A 5,771-nucleotide genomic window follows, 5' to 3' on the forward strand; every position below is an offset into this window, starting at 1 on the left:
ATTCACCGAAAGAGTAACGAATGAGTAACAGATACAACAACGCCACAACGTACAGCCTCTCTTGCCCGTGCTGTTGGATTGTTTATGCTGCTAGATCTGTTATGAGCAGCAGCAGCAGTAGGCGACCATGATGCTGATGGCAGCAGCTGGCACAACGATGGCTGTCGCTTCTCGATAGATCGCTGCGTCTGTCATTCGGCCAGCGCCGATGATGAGTAGATAGCAGCTAGCCAGCGTCAGTCAGGCAAAGCAGTGATGGGGAACGCTTGCTTCACTCTTCGACTCTTTTGTCGATTGTGCGTAACGCGTACCAACGACGCTCATATAGGAAAGCAGCACACGGAGTCCCCGTCCCAGCGGCACCAGGCGGTAGTAGGAGCAAAATCAAAGCAAAGGGAAATTACCTGTAATAGTCGTAGTAGTAGTAGTAGTAGTAGTAGCAGCAGCATTGGAACAGAAAAGCTTTCTCGCACGGTAACTGACTATGGTTGCCGCTGCTGCCGTAACTGTAATGGCTGGTGCGGACACCGCGCGATGGATACCGCTGCCGTCAACTGCCGATACAACCTCTGTCGTAGACACCTACAGATTTCGGTCAGTCAGGCAACACGAAGACTACAGGCGTCCGTGATCCTGCTAGTGCCAGATAGGGGAAGAAGCGGCAGGGAAGCTGGTTGCCGTTGTGTGTTATTGGGCTAACCGTACACCACTACAGAAGTAATGGTGCCTCTGAGATATGTATATATAAGACTATAGTCTGGAGCAGATACGACAAGACTAAATAGCTGCATTTATTCTATCGGACCCTATAGATGAACAGTGGCAGGGATGGTGTTGGGCTTTATTTTTTCTCGTTTAACAATTATGAGGCTACGTGAACGAAACAACCAATGAGCCCAAATGCCGAAGTTGGCCACATTTGCCAGTCAGCAACCCACTATTAGCACTGGAAGGCTGAATGTTTCCGCTTTACCTCAAACACGTCTACACAATTATTCTTAATCGCTATTATCTCGCCTTTCTCCTACTTTGGCCGTGTACTTCTTGCGCGTTAATACTGAAAATTAAGCAGTTAATTTAATTATGAAGAAAAAACATGTTATTTAAATACGATAGTTTGATGATCCGCTGGGTTGAGGCTACGAGGATCCGAAAAAGAGGAGGTTACATGTATGACTCTGTAGATGCAATATAGAGCCCGAAAAGCCTCGCAGTAGATGTGTATCGAGTGTCTGGCGCCAGAGGGCGCCACCGATTTGATAACACCAGCACAGAAAAAAAAAAAGAAGAAAATCGTCTAAGCAGAATGGTATTCTGACAAAGGGTTTGAAGCGTTCGGAGCCGTCCTCATTTGTCTAGAAAGATTTCTAGATGTAGCTTTGAAGCAAAAAATCAATTGCTATCAACACACACAAATGCTTACGTATGAGATTTCATTTCAGAGAGAGTCATTTAGGAAGCCTAGAAGATACGATAGCTGTTGGCACACTTTAAGCTGGAGTACACGTCAAAAGCGACAAATCATCTATTTTATAATTATTGACAAAAAAACATGCTCCGTCGACCATTTAAGCAAAACCAATTAAATCGCAAGGTATCGCTAAACTTTACGGAATGCTGCTTGAAAAACCAGCGTGTCGCCTTCAATACATAGGTAAAAGCACATACGAAGTATTGTTAGCCCGGATTTTCTACGGTAAAAAGTTCTGAAAGAGATCGGAACATAAAAATCAGAATACCCATCCCGTATTATAATACGCCTTCAGCTTTCTGGATGATTCGTAGGCATGACACTCGGTACTACGAAGATAAGTGTGCGAGGAAGTTACAAGAGTAATATAACTTACATAGATACCCCCAGTGATAGAGTAGATGAGGGAAAACTTTGCGGGAAGAGAGACCTTCCGTGTGTTGCTCCAACGTTATTATTAAATTATCGACCTCTTATTATACTGCCATTATTATATCGTCGTTGGAGTTTTATGTCCTCCCAAACCAACTGTGTAGCGAAATAATGTCACCGAGAAACCCAGAAAAGTTGATCGGAATGGCGTTGCGTAAGTTAGCCATCCATGTAAAAATATTGTAAATAGAGCACCCGCGGAAACATTTAGTCAGTAGTAGCAATATGAATTACCGTTAAAGATTTAATTGATGTCGGCAGCCTTAATTTACGTCAACACATTCAGAAATAGGTGAAAATCAAATTTCCTGTCAATGGTGCTCATTTTCTCTTACAAGTACAAGTCATTTTCCAACAATATGTAACAAGTTTTTTTATGTTCAACAATGTTAGTTAACTTTTTCTTCCAGACTGCCGGACTCCACGAATAGACGATATAAGTGTAGCAGCTTTATTATAACGTCTCCACCTCAGGTAAGTCTATTCCATTTACACTGATCTCCGCTGTTTTTGCTGCCGTTAAACCTTACACTGGTTAAGGCCAATCAGTTCTGTGGCCTTTCCGTGATCACTACAATTGAACATAAATGGAGTTCTTTTCCTGCCTATAGATGGCGCTGCTTGTTGTGTTGTTCACTAAATAAATATACGATTAGACGTTACGACAAGAGCTTTTATCAGATTGACCTTTATCTACTGAAGGCGTTAATGAGTTCTACAATGGGCTTGAATTAACTCAAAATATTAAATAACATGACTCGTCAACCAGCAAGAACACGTCGTGAGATCAGGCTGAAATCACTTCATAATTTCTGTTATAACTAAATATTATATATTACAAAGTGAGCAGAGATAGAGTGAGAGAGAGAGAGAGAGAGAGAGAGAGAGAGAGAGAGAGGAAGTTGTACGAGCTTGTTTTTATGAACGTTCAGGTCTAAGTCTAGTCCGGTTGAGCTTCAGGGTTAATTAGCTGTTATTATCATATCTTAGTTTCCTAGGAAGGTTTCTATACTAATTATGCCAGTTAGTTTAGCCATATAATTACATAAGCTATCGAATCATTCGAGAAGAGTTTTGGTTGCATATAGATTCTTGTGCGCAATACCCGACTATTGTTTTTATTCGTGGTTATCCACTATACCAGATCAGCAGGTAGAACTCACATCCGAGCCGCCTTAGCGGTACAGTAGAAACGACATCGGCCTTGGCCGTTCAACACCGTTGTAAATTGAATTTCGATAGGCCGACGGTCGAGCCTGTTCGGGTAACATAACTATAGGCATAACCGACTCGTATAGTTATTACATTTGAACAACTCGGCAATTTGTTCAGGGCGTATCTACTGTAGAATCCGTAAAAACGCATAGACCAGAACTGTTATGCTGGTAAAGTTTGCCAGAAGCCTACATCGTTTGTCGATTTATTCCTCCTAACAGTCAGAAGGTTGCAGCAAGACGATCTAATCTTTGGCTTGACTGGACCCACAAATAGTCGGACAGAGAAAATTCAATGTATTTTCAAGATTCGGTGGTCACTAGTGAAGCTTTTGAGATAGCAAGCTGCCGTCATGCGATTTCGCAATTATCGTGAGCAAGTGACCATCCAGTTGAATGCATTGGGAATATCTTCGTGTGGGAATCGGAAGATGAGAGAATTCATAAGGCCTCTCTCTATTAGATGTATTGATGCTATATTCACGAATTTATTTTTTTTTTCTAATGTATTCGTTAAGACTAAACAAACATTTCTTGCTATATGATGTTACCTAGGTGTAGCATGGTTTCGAACCCTGTCCCCCATAATTCTGACTGGCCCAAAAATGGCTTCTAGTTTGGCTCGTGAAAATGGCGAAAAATTATTAGTTAAATCGTCCGTAACGGGCGCACTTAGTCATAGTACGTTATCTCCATTGAATGTTGGTATTCACTACCTCGGCATCAACTTTGTATTGAACTAGAAAGGATAAAGGTTACATATGATTTTATTATACGACCGATTCTCTATCAAATGATATGTTACAGTGAGAATATAACATTTTAGGTAATTCAGGGGGTTCAGAAGTGTGTGGTATTTCACCAGCCATGTCCGTACGAGTGGTGGCTGGTCTTTGTGATTACAGGCACCGAGTGAAGTGATACAATAGGCTTCTTCACATAGTGAACTGATTTAACCGGTTTCGAGATGTAGCTAACCACAGGCTTTTTAACGTAATGAGTTGAAACTATTGGCGTTTTCACATACGAGATTTTGGCGACCTTATGGTGTGAGATGTCATAATGGTCCCCATGGCCGGCATAACCACCGAGATCCCAACCGTGGCCTCCGCACTGAACTCCAGACATAGAAAACAGAATACAGAGGGTGACAGCGAATGCTCCAAAACGAAGAGTCGCCACGAATGAAACCATCTTGAGTTTAGTCAGATTCTTCTCTTAGAAACCGTGAATCACTTGTCTGATTCAAGCGCTAGTTATACTCTGCGCTCGGCGAATGACTGTAGCCGTGTTTACCAATTGCTATCTTTTTATGGGACCATTTCCTGACTCCTTCTCTCGCTCGGTCAGGGTTTTAACTTTTTCTGTGCGGTCTTAGCTCAGTGGCAAGACTCCGCGCGGTATTCTCGTGCAGAGGCCTCCTTCTCTCCTGATCTGTTGGCAAGGCATTGTCCACGCCCTTGCGCAGGACAATGCTTAAACCATTATGAATTATGGAAACATTATTATTTTTAATCCTCAAACTATTGCGTCCGATATCCAACGTGCTGTAGCTATTCCTATAAGGCTTTGTCAAGAACGATAAGATGTGCCGTCGCTTTTTCTGTAAGCTAAACGCCTTGGCGCTGAGCGGTTAATTTGGGCGTCTAGCTTTCTCAGCGTCTATTTTTATTTATCTATTCAATGGAAAATAGTAGTTCGGTAGCGATCGTTCTCAGTTATATGTTACGCTGGGTCCTTCTGTCTATAAACGGAAATGACATTCTGAATATAAAAGCTATCATTAAATACATCGCCCCATTGCTGTGACCTAAATTTTGAAGGACAATAGTATTTAATAATATTTAGTAGTATTTAATAATCACTTGTACAAATAGGCAAGCTACTTCGAAAAATGTTTCGCCCCAGCTCATTGTAAGTTCCGTTCCGCGAGTAATTTGCGAGGAGGCCGGGAAGAGCCAATGATATTCTTGAAATTATAAATAATCGTTACTTCAATCAAGGATGAATACGCGTTCCTAGGACGAAACAGCGGCCATTAAACAGATTCTACTGATATTTTCGGGTACGAGATCGTACCTTTCGATAGCAGCAGCGATCTCTAATTATAGAAAGGTACTAACTAGATAGATACATATAGACAGATAGAAAAAAGAGCCTCAATGGGACTGAACGAACAGAACGCAAGCTTAAACGGTGTGTTACCTGTAAATGTTGTATGGGAACGCAGCCGATATCGAGACTGAAATATGACTGGGAAAAGTTTACTGATGAAAAGCAATTGTAACTGGTCAATTTTTGCAAGTCGCCTGAATCTATGTTCACCAGTTTGTTAGAAAAACGACTTACGACGAGGGTAACACAGCTGTACCTATCTAGCAACAGATACTTAAAGCTATTTAGTTTATACTTAAAAGGGATTCATCTTCAACTAATTACCGTACCGGTAACCGTATATACTGCCATATGGTATAAAGTATAAGCTGTTGCCTAAAAACCACTCACTAGTACTGAGTAATCGCTACTAATAATCAAAGAAATCATATTTAAGAAGTGACACACGTATGTGACGGTTCTCACGATCCAAACAACGAAATCGTTTTCTGCTCTCACTTGCTTTTTTTTTAAAAAAAGAAAGTCGTCAATAACGGATC

This window comes from Varroa destructor, unplaced genomic scaffold (genome assembly GCF_002443255.2).
Source record: "Varroa destructor unplaced genomic scaffold, Vdes_3.0 BEIS01000003.1, whole genome shotgun sequence".
Lineage (NCBI taxonomy): Eukaryota > Metazoa > Arthropoda > Arachnida > Mesostigmata > Varroidae > Varroa > Varroa destructor.